This window comes from Pan troglodytes, chromosome 13, assembly GCF_028858775.2.
Source record: "Pan troglodytes isolate AG18354 chromosome 13, NHGRI_mPanTro3-v2.0_pri, whole genome shotgun sequence".
NCBI lineage: Eukaryota > Metazoa > Chordata > Mammalia > Primates > Hominidae > Pan > Pan troglodytes.
The window spans coordinates 86,750,053-86,762,502 of NC_072411.2; the positions used below are offsets into that span (position 1 = coordinate 86,750,053).

Below are 12,450 nucleotides of genomic sequence, written 5' to 3' on the forward strand. Positions count from 1 at the left end.
AAATAAGTTTTCTTCATTTCTCTGGATAAATGCCCAGAAGTGCAATTGCTAGATTGTATGCTATGCGTATTTCTAGAGTTTTAAGAATCTTCCCATTTCCCAGAGTGTTTGTGCCATTTTACAATCCCACCAGCAATGTATGAGTTTATCCACATAAGTTTCAGCATTTGGTATTGTCACCATTGTTTGTTTTATTTTAGCTCTTCAAATAGGTACACCTCATTGTGGTCTTAAGATACTCATATAAAATGAAAATATTCATTTTTGTAGGAACATATTTCTGAATAGGTAAAAATACCTTTATCTTTTCTAAATAAGGTATTAAATTGAAATTTGGAAAAATAAAATTCTGCTACATTATCAGAGAACTGTCGAAATTCAGAGAGAAAAAAAAATGTATTTCCAATTGGATAGGGCTGAAACCAGAATTTTGGACGAGAGTTAAGAAGCATTTCAAATTGTCATGAGAAAATAAATAATTACATAAATGCATTTCACGTATATCAGTGACAATTAAAAAAACAGTCAAACTAGCCAGTAATTATTCTTCGTATTAAAATTGCATTCGTTATCCATCTTTCTGCAACATGACTCCAAGAATTTATATTTATTATTTAAATATATCTCTTTTTTTTTTTTTCTTTTTTTTTTTTTTTGAGACGGAGTCTCGCTCTGTCGCCCAGGCTGGAGTGCAGTGGCGCGATCTCGGCTCACTGCAAGCTCCGCCTCCCGGGTTCACGCCATTCTCCTGCCTCAGCCTCCCGAGTAGCTGGGACTACAGGCGCCCGCTACCACGCCCGGCTAATTTTTTGTATTTTTAGTAGAGACGGGGTTTCACCATGTTAGCCAGGATGGTCTCGATCTCCTGACCTCGTGATCCGCCCGCCTCGGCCTCCCAAAGTGCTGGGATTACAGGCGTGAGCCACCGCGCCCGGCCTTAAATATATCTCTTAAAAATACTTTTGTAAAAATACATAGTTATCCCTTGAATAAATGCCTTAGGTCTTAGGAAAGTATATACCTTGTAACAGTTTTGATCTAAAGATGCTAGCTCCATAGTCCCTAAATTTAAAAAAGAAAGGCCTATGTGCAAAACATTAAAAGAACAATTGTTTTTAGTATAATGCATGTTAATACAGCATAATAATAGTAAAATTTAGAAGTTGAATGCTCTAGCACTACAAACATTGAGGAGTTACGTGGAATTGGAAAATAGTCTCCTTGGTAATTTAACCAAAGTAAACCTTATCTATAAGCAAAATAACACATAAAACATAACATTTTCTTTGCATTTTCTTAAAAGGAACTTTATATTTTTCAGAACATATGTTAGCATTTCATTTAGGGTCTTATTAAAAATGCCCTGGCATTTCTGTTTGTCTGAATAGAATTTCGCTCCCTCACACATCTTGAGCATTATAAAATACCACATTAACCTTTCTCACAGAGCTTGGCATAATACAGAAGATATACTCTTCCAGGAGAATGTATTATTCATTAAGTAAATAATGGAAGCAATATGAAAGAATTGTCTGAGTACTAAAATTTAATCAAAGCAATTAAAGTCAAAGGTGTTAATATATTACCAGACATATCAGAGTCATTAAATATTGTTGGTCTCTTCCTGCAGGAATGAAATGGACTCCTACTTCAAGTACTCAGCTAAACTTTTATTATGCCTCATTATTTTTCTACTAACTCATGATGCCTAATTTAGTCCAAGTACTATGTATAAGATACATTTGATTTTATATTTTTCTGTTTGTGTATATCTTATAAATAATTTTTAACTATTTTAGTACCACTTTACAGATCTAAGATGATAATATCCCAGAGAAAATATTTAAACATAACTAGAAATAATTTTATATACCAGGAAGTTAATAATTTTCACAGCAAAAGTATTGCATGCAATGCTTAATGATTTAATAGGGGATACTCACATGCCAAATGCTATCTATTTAATTCTACTAAACACTTACTTATAGTCAAATACAGTATAAGAAGTGATCAGTTTATGAGTATCTACAGTGTGGCAGATTCCATCTTAGATAGCTTGTTCTCAGAATTTCATTTGGTATTGTTATTATTGGCATTTTGCAAATTAAACTCAGAGAATAATCTGCCCAAGAACATTCAACTGGTAAATGGCAAACACGGTCTGTGAATTGAGAATATATTAAAAATAGCATTGGGTGGTTATTAACTGTGGATAACCAGATGCAGTAACAGGAAGTAATCAACATATAGCAGTCAGATGACCCATACCTAAAAATATACTAGTTATATAACGCTTGTGAGTAGAGTTTTCAAATGAAAATCTATTAATTAAAAAATGAAGAAGGTATTTACATATGCTGCTCTTTATAAAAAGGAAAGACATAATGCATTAAATCACCAGAAATAGAAATAACTAACTCGAGAAATATTTCTGAATTCCGAATATGAACAGGCATCTGAGGATACAAATATTAATAACATTTTAGAGACTATTTTCCAGTTCTGTGCAATTTCTCAATGTTATGGGATGATACACAAAAATTAAAGCTGATTTCTCACTTTGAGCTATGCCATATTTTGATGTTTTTAATCACAATGAGTAAGAAAACTCAGATCATTAAATGATGGAGATCAATTTGTATTATTGCTTCTATGCTTTATCAAACTAGTTCCCAGCAATAGTCAGCAAATATCCATGTTGTTTCCAGCTTTAAGCCTGTGATTTCAGAATGGGTAATAAAGAAGATGATAGGACTTTGCACCTAGAGATTCCTTCTGGTCTGACAGACTGTCTGAAGATGGGTGGTATTCTAATTCCTCAGTACAGAAATCTGAGCCATGTGGATAACTGTTATAATTCTCTTATTTCACTTGTGACATTGGAAGAAGTTTCTTTCTATCCTGAAATGGAAACATGAAAAATAAGCCAGCATAATTTTCAAAAAGAGATCTTGATTTAGCTTGCTTAAGAAAAAAAATAATAACAGTGTGTTAGTCTCTTTTTCTTCCTTTAAAAGTAAAATGTTATATATACTACATTTTCTATAGACAATACAATACTATTTGGCTATTTTAAAAAAGGAAATGCTCTTATTCGCAACAACATGGATGAACCTGGAGAACATGACATTAAGTGAAATAAGCCAAGCTCATGAAAACAAATACTGAATGATTTTACTTGTATGTGGGATCTAAAATTGTCCAATTCACAGAAGCAAAGACTAGACTAGTGGTTGCCAGAAGCTAGAGGGTTAAGAGATTGGGGAGATGTTACTGAAATAACACAAAATTTCATTTAGACAGGAGGAATAAGTTTAAGAGATCTATTGAACATCACAGTGAGAACAATATATTGTATATACTAAAATTACCAAAAGAATAAATTTTAAGTGCTCTCAACACAAAATATAAGTATGTGAGGTAATTCATATTTTAATAGCTTGATTTAGCTATTCTACAATGCATACATATATTAAAAATCATGTTGTATGCCATAAATATATACAATTTTTACTTGTCAATTAAAATAAATTTTTTTTAAGTAAAATGTTACTTCCTGAAATTAAAGGGTCTCAGCTCAGGAAGAAATACCTCATGATCTCCCATAAAAACATGAGTATATGCCAACAGTGAAACCATCTTTAAATATATTGCATTTGAAATGGAACCCATGATTTCAAATCAATCAGTTGGTTCAGTTCAGTCAGATTCTTGTTTTCAAAATTAAGTATTCTAATTTCCTCAATGTTATCTCTTGTAAGCCAATTTACTCATCCAAAGTAATCTGAAAATCATATTGCTGTGCAAATCATTGAATGCAAAGTGAACAAAAAAATAGATTTATTCAGTTGATGGAAATGAGTTGCTTAATCAAACGTTGAATATAGACTGTAGAAATCATTTTGTTACTGACACGTTTTTCCTCAACTCTATGTATTTATGTAGCACTTATTACTATAGTGTCTAGATATCTTGACAAATGTGTCATGCCAACATAAAACACTATAGTCTCTGGCCAAGCCTATGGAAATCCATATGGCACACTGAACTATTCAAAAGCAAACACAAAAGTAAATCACCCTGTGTGATCAGGCATTGAATATTATCCTTAGCTTATCATGGTATGAATTTCTCTTTGCATGCCTGTCCCAAACACTCATGGAGTAAATATGTGCCATGGAAATTACTAGTATTGGTCCTGACTCATAGTATATGACCAATAAATGGTAACTACTACTATTAATATAACTACTAATATGGTTGCCATTACCTGAACAAACTCCTTAAGAGATTATTTTGGTAAAATCAAGATTCAGCTAAATCTCAGGGATTTTTTTCTTATTCTTTAATTTTAATAAGCTTATAATATCCTCTAGGTAATTGATTATAAAGACGATTTTCTTTAACTTGGTTACCATTTTTTAACAGTATTTTTTTTAGAATAGTTTTAGGTTCACCACAATATTGAGCAGAAAGTACGGAAATTTCCTACACACTCCTTGTCCCTGTGTATCCATAATTTATTTCATTATCAACAACCCCTACCAGAGTAGTATATTTGTTAAAATTGATGAATATACACAGACACATCATTATCACCTGGAATCAATAGTTTGTGTTAGGGTTCACTTGTTGTTATACATTCTATGGGTTTTGACAAATGTATAATGACAGGCATCTGCCACTGTAGCATCATACAGAGTAATTTCACTTCCCTAAAAAATATTTTGTGCTGTATTCAACCTTCCCTTTCCCCCACACCTGGCAACTACTCATCTTTTTACTGTTTCCCTAGTTTTGACTTTTCCAGAATGTCATATAGTTTGAAGCACAGTATGTAGCTTTTTCAGATTTGCTTCTTTTACTTGGTGCTATGTATTTATGTTTCCTCCATATCTTCTTGTGCCTTGATATCTCATTTCTTTTTAGCACTGAATAATATTCCATTGTCTGGATGTGCCATGGTTTATTTGTCTATTCACTTACTAAAGAACATCTTGGTTGCTTCCAAGTTTTGGCAATCATGAATAAACCTGCTACATGCATCAATTTGCAGCTTTTTTGTGTGTGTGTGGACATAAGTTTTGAACTTCTTTGAGTAAATACCAAGGAGCATGATTGCTGGATGGGATTATAGGATTATGTTTACTTTGCTAAGAAACTGCTAAACTGGGCCAGGCATGGTAGCTCACACCTGTAATCCAAGCACTTTGAGAGGACGAGGTGGGTGGATCACCTGAGGTCAGGAGTTCGAGACCAGCCTGGCCAACATGGTGAAACCCTGAAGCCCTGTCTCTACTAAAAGTACACAAATTAGGCAGGTGTGGTGGCAGGCGCCTGTAATCCCAGCTACTCAGGAGGCTGAGGAAGGAGAATTGCTTGAACCTGGGAGGCAGAGGTTGCAGTGAGCTGAGATCGTGCCACTGCACTCCAGCCTGGACAACAAGAGCTAGACTCCGCCGCAAAAAAAAAAAAAAAAAAAAAAAAAAGGAAAAAAGAAAAAAAAGAAACTGCTAAACTGTCTTCCAAAGTGGTTGTGTCATTTTGCATTCCCACTAGCAATAAATGAGAGTTCCCATTGCTCTATATCCTTGTCAGCATTTGGTGTTGTCAGTGTTCTGGATTTTGGCCATTCGAATAGATATGTAGTGATGTTATAGCGTTGTTTTAACTTGGATTTCCCCAGTAACGTATGATGTGGAACATCTTTTTATATGCTCATTTTCCATTTGCATATCTTCCTCAGTGAGATGTCTGTTAAGGTCTTTAACACTTTTTTTTTTTTTTTTTTTTGAGACGGGGTCTTGCTGTGTTATCCAGGCTGGAGTGCCTTGGTACAATCATGTCTCACTGCAGCCTCAACCTCCTAGGCTCAAGTGATCCTCCCACCTCAGCTTCCTGAGTAGCTGGGACTACAGGCATGCGCCACACTACCTGGCTATTTTTTATTTTTATTTTTTTGTAGAGATGATGTCTGTCTATGTAGTCCAGGCTGATCTCGAACTTTTGGTCCCAAAGTTCTGCCTCAGCCTTTCAAAAGTGCTGGGATTACAGATGTGAATCAAAACACCTGGCCTTTAACCCATTTCTTAATTGGGTTGTTTGTATCCTTACTAATAAACTGTTAATGTTTCTTTGTATATTTTGATAACAGGCTATTATCAGAGATGCAATTTGCAAATATTTTTCCTAGTCTTTGAATTGTATTTTTATCCTCTTGACAGTGTCTTTCATGGATCAGAAATGTTTAATTTGGGAGAGGTCTAGCTTATCAGTTCTTTCCTTTGTGGATGTTTTATTTGGTGTTATATCCAAAAATATCTTGCCAAACTCATCATCTAAGTTTCTTTCTATGTTATCTTCTAGAATTTTATAGTTTTGTGTTTCACATTTAGGTCTGGACTCTATTTGATTTAATTTTTGTGAAGGGTGTAAGGTTTGTGTTTAAACTCATTTTTTTTTGCATGTCAATATCCAGTTGTACTAGCATACTTTGTTGAAAATACTCTTCTTTGCCATTATATTGTCTTTTCTCTTTTGCTAAAAATTTGTGTGGGTTTACTTCTGGACCTTCTATCATGTTTCATTGATCTATTTGTCTATTTTTTTCACCAATACCACACTGTCTTGATTACTGTAGACTAAGAATAAGTCTTAAAGTTGGGTAATGTCAGTTCTTCAACTTTGTTCTTCTTTATTACTGTGTTGGCTATTCTGTGTCTTTTGCCTCTCCCTATAAATTTTGCTTTGTCAATATCTTCAAAATAACTTGCAGATATTTTTACTGGAATTTAATTTAATCTGTAAATCAACTTGGGAAGTAGTGACATCTCAAATATGTTGAGATTTCCCATCCATGAACATGGAATATATTTCTATTTATTTAGTTATTTAATTTCTTTCATCAGAGTTTCGTACTTTTCCTCATATAGATATATATTTTTTAAGTTTATACCTAAGTATTTTGTTTTGGGGGATGTTAATGTCTAATGTAAATGGTGTTGTGTTTTTCATTTTACTCCCCACTTGTTCATTTGGCATATAGGAAAGCAACTAGCTTTTCTATATTAACCCTGTGTTTTGCAACCTTGCTGTAATTGCCTATTAGTCCCAGGTCTGTTGCCATTGTTGTTGATTCTTTGTATTTTCTACATAGATGATCATGTCATCTGTGAACAAAGACAGTGTTATATCTTCCTTCCAAATCAGTGTATCTTTTCTTTTCTTGTCTTGTCTTATTAATTAGAACTTCCAATATGATATAGAAAAGGAGGAGTTACAGGGGACATCTTTGTTTTGTTCCTGATCTTAGTCAGAAGGCTTTGAGTTTCTCACCATAAACTATGATGCTAGCTATAGATTTATTGTGGATATTCTTTATCAAGATGAGGAAGCTCCTCTGTATTCCTATTTTATGTTTTAGGTTCTGTTATTTATGGGTGTTGAATTTTCTCAAAACCCGCTTCTGAATTTATTTCTATGCTCCTGTGATTTTTTCTTCTGTAACCTGTCGATGTAATAGATTACATTAATTGATTTTTGAGTTTTAAATGAGTTTTCTATGTGTGGGATAAATCACACTTAGTTGTGATGTATTATTATTTTTATGAATTGTTGGATTTGATTTGATATAATTTGGAGGGGAGTTTTTTACATTTCTGTCCATGATAGTTCTTGGTCTGTGGTTTCCTTATCTTTGTCTGATTTTGGTATTAGAAAAATGCTGGCCTCATGGAATGGCTTAGGGAATCTTCCTTCTGCTTTGATCTTGTGAAAAAGATTTTAGAGAATTACTATAATTTCTTCCTTACATATCTGGTAGAATACTTTAGTAAACCCATCTGGGCTTTGTATGTTCTGTTTTGGAAGATTGTAAATTATTAATTCAATTTATTTAATAGATGGAAGCTTATTTAGATGGTCTATTCTTGTGTGAATTTTGGCAAGTTGTGACTTTTAAAGAAATTGTCCCTTTCTTCTAGGTTACAAACTTGTGGACATAAATTTATTCATAGTATCCCTTTATTACTCTTTTAGTGTTTATGTAATCTGTGGTTATGTCTCTTCTTTAATTTCTAATTTTAGCAATTTGTGTGCACTTTCTTTTTTTTTCTCAGTTAGCTTGTCTAGAGACATAGCATTTTGTTGATCTTTTAAAGAACCAGCTTTTGATGTCTGTATTTTAGTTTTCTTTACTGATTTCACTGATTTTAGCTGTTTTTTTAGTAACATTGTTTCTTCTGCTTACTTTGTATTTAATTTGTTCCTCTTTTTCTATTTATGTATTTATTTGATATTATTTTGAGATAGGATCTTGCCGTGTCACCCAGGCTGGAGTGCAGTGGTCTGGTTGGTCATAGCTCACTGCATGCTCAAACACCTAGGCTCAAGATACTCCTGCCTCAGTAACTAGGACTACAGGCATATTCCAGCATTTCCTATTTTTCTATTTTCCTAAGGTGGAAGCTTAGATTGTTGAATTTTACATCTTTTTGTTTTTCAAATATGTGCTTTATTCTGTAAATTACCTTCTAAACACTGTTTTTGCTACATCCTACAAACTTTTGTAAATTGTGTTATTTTAATTTAGTTCAAAATATTAAAAAAATTCTCATGAAATTTCTTCTATGACTTATGTGTTATTTAGAAGTGTGTTATTTAACCTCTAAATATTTTGGGTTTTTCCAGCTATCCATCTGTTACTGATTTCAAGTTTAATTCCATTGTGGTCTGTGAGTAAACATTATATGATTCCTCTTATTTTATGATTTGTTGAAGTGTGTTTTATTTTCCCAGAATGTGGTCTATCTTGGTGAATGTTCCATGTGAACTAGAAAAGAATTAGTATTCTGCTATTGTTTGATAATGTTGTTTATAGATGTTCATTATATTTAGTTGATTGATGGTATTTTTGAGTTCAGCAGTGCCCTGACTTTTTGCCTGCTCATTCTGTCCATATCTGGCAAAATGATGCTGAAGTTTTAAACTATTATGGTGATTCACCTGCTTTTCCTTGCAATTCTAGCAGTTTTTTCCTCGTATAACATGATGCTTTGTTGTTAGGTGCATTTAAATTAATGATCGTTATGTCTTCCTGGAGAATTGATCCCTTTATTATTATGGAATGTCTCCCTTATCTCCAATAACTTTTCTTGCCCTAAAGACTGCACTGTCTGTATTAACATAACCACTCCTGCTGCTTGTTAATTAGTATTTGCATCATATGTCTTTCTCCAACCACTTTAATCAATACGTGTCTTTATATTTAAAGTGTATTGCTTCTAGATAACATGTAGTGGATCTTGTTTTTTAACCCTCTGTAATAATGTTTGTCTCTTAATTGTTGCATTTAGTCCATTGGTGTTTAAAATGATTATATAGTTGGATTTCTATCTACCACTTGGTTTTTTTTCAGTTTATTTTTAAAAATAATTCTCTCCTTTTCTTTCTTATATAGGTCCAAGATCAGGCTGTAAAATACAATGAAACGCCTGATTAATGAAATAATTATTTACATTACGTATCATTCTCAGCAAACTAACACAGGAACAGAAAATCAAACACTGCATTTTCTCACTCATAAGTGGGAGTTGAACAATGAGAACACATGGACACAGGGAGGGGAACATCACACACCGGGGCCTGTTTAGGGGTGGGGTGTTAGGGAAGGGATAGCATTAGGAGAAATACCTAATGTAGATGATGGGTTGATGGGTGCAGCAAACCACCTGCATGTGTATACCTATGTAACAAACCTGCATGTTCTGCACATGTATCCCAGAACTTAAAGAATAACTTTAAAAATAAATAAATCTTATGACTTACATATTATTACACTAATTTCTGATACTCAATGTTGAAGGTAAAAAAATGATGGTATTTGATGATTAGTGTCAGAGAAATTGCTCTTTAGCATGACAGTTTGTGGAGTAAAACAGTGGTTTTCCAAGAGCAGTCTTCATATCAGTGCTGATTCATAGTTTTTATTCTGCAAGCCAAAATGAGGAAAGTAAGAAAACTATGCGTAGTTTACTAGGGGCAGAACTAAGCATGTAGAAGTTTGTGGGAAATGGTGAAGCAAAAATACTTAAAAATTACTGTAATACTTTTAGCCACCACCCCCACACAGGCACAGAGATACAACATTGAGTAGATGATTTATTTTTATATTTCATTGTAGTCCATCACAATCTAATATGAAATATAAGTATCCTGAAAGATAGGAAATGTACCAGATCCTGAAAAAAGCTTGGCTTACTGATAAAATAAGACATTTCATAGTCTTTCCATTTTGATGTTCAGTCTCCCCTCAGTTTCATTCTAACACATGCACATGCCCCTTGATGTCTAGGCTACACCTTAAGTTCTTTATTGATTGCTTACAGGATGAAAAACACAGCATAGGGCAACATGATTTCCATGTGATCCTGACCTTACCAATTTCTTAGGCTAGCAGTAGGGAGACAATTTTGTCTACTGCCCTTTCTTGAAAATATTTTTGATCGATATTATTTGCTCTCTTTGATATTTAAATGACCATTATTTTATTAAAATATGGAGGCAATAGAAAATAAGTGTTCATAGAGAAAATGTGGTACATATACTCTATGGAATACTATGCAGCCATAAAAAGGAATGAGATCATGTCCTTTGCAGAGACGTGGATGAAGCTGGAAATCATCATCCTCAGAAAGCTAACACAGGAACAGGAAACCAAATACCACATGGGAGTTCAACAATGGGAACACATGGACACAGGCAGGGTAGCAACACAACTGGGGCCTGTTGGGTGGTGGGGGCGAGGGGAGGGAACCTAGATGGTGGGTCAATAGATGCAGCAAACCACCACGGCACACGTATACCTATGTAAGAAACCTGCACATTCTGCACATGTATCCCGAACTTAAATTAAAAAAAAGAAAAAGGAAAAAAGAAAGTATGTGTTCTAGTTTATTTGTTTGTTTTTAACTTAACAGTGGTTAATTCGTTTTCTAATTAGGTGATCTCATTTATAAATAATAAGTTTTTTCTCTTCCCTTCCAATATTTAGAACTCGTATTTCTTTTCTTTCTTTTTTTTTTTTTTCTGCATAAAGCACTGGCCAGGACTTCCAGTACTATACTAAATAGTGGTGGTATTTATGAACATCCTTGTGTTTTTTCTGTTTTAAAGAATATATTAAACATTGGTTCATTGAGAATAAGTTTTGTTGTAGATGTTGTTACTTATATCAAATTTTAAAAATTCCCTTTACTACTTTTTTTTGTTTGTTTTTTGTTTTTTTTTTTTGAGATGGAATCTCACTCTGTCACCCAGGCTGGAGTGTAGTGGCGCGATCTCGGCTCACTGCAAGCTCCACCTCCTGGGTTCACGCCATTCTTCTGCCTCAGCCTCCTGAGTAGCTGGGACCACAGGCAACCGCCACCATGCCCGGTTAATTTTTTTCTATTTTTTTTTAGTAGAGACAGGGTTTCACCGTGGTAGCCAGGATGGCCTCGATCTCCTGACCTCGTGATCCACCTGCCCCGGCCTCCCAAAGTGCTGGGATTACAGGTGTGAGCCACTGCGCCCGGCTTTACTACTCCTTTTTAAGCTATTTTTAAAATCATGAAATAGTGTTGAATTTTGTCACGTGAATTTTCTGTAATAATTGATAAACTGTATGCATTTTCTTCTGGAATATAATTTAATGATTTACAATGATAGTCATTTGTGTAAAGCCTTATACTTGGTGCTTTTGAACATGTTTATGTAATTATCATTAATATCTCTCTAAACTAAAAAATAAACATGATTTGCTGACCTGTTTATTTACTTGATTTTAATTAATAAATATGTTTAATTTTCTCATATTTATTTCAAATTATATTTGTCTATGCCATTCATAAGAACTAAGGTGTTATAAATATTCATATGGACTTTCATAGTAATATACATTTCTGTAGCCTATATGAATAAACTCTTCGACTTGAATAAGTATTAACTGGGTCCAGGACAAGAATTGCATTTGAAAAGATAACCTATATTTCTCAAAAGAAAAATAAAGAAAATATCAGATCTGGCCAGGCGCAGTGGATCACGCTTATAATCCCAGCACTTTGGAAGGCCGAGGCAGGCTGATCACCTGAGGTCGGGAGTTTGAGACCAGCCTGACCAACATGGAGAAACCCTGTCTCTACTAAGAATACAGAAAAATTAGCCAGGCGTGGTGGTGCATGCCTGTAATCCCAGCTACTTGGGAGGTTGAGGCAGGAGAATCACTTGAACCTGGGAGGCGGAGGGTGCAGTGAGCCGAGATCATGCCATTGCACTCCAGCCCAGGCAACAAGAGTGAAACTTTGTCTAAAAAAAAAAAAAAAGAAAATATCAGATCTAAGGAGAAATGGAAGCCAATGAAGTGAAAGTTAAAATGGGAAAATAAATAATACTGATTAGTGGCAAGGCAAGCTG

The 12,450-nt window shown here is 34.1% G+C and overlaps 1 protein-coding gene across 1 annotated transcript in view; it reads left to right on the forward strand.

Annotated features, from left to right (window-relative positions):
- The window catches only part of ZNF804A (zinc finger protein 804A), a 339,920-nt gene that overhangs the window by 125,250 nt on the left and 202,220 nt on the right, over window positions 1-12,450 (forward strand). The gene's annotated exons all lie outside the window — the stretch shown is intronic.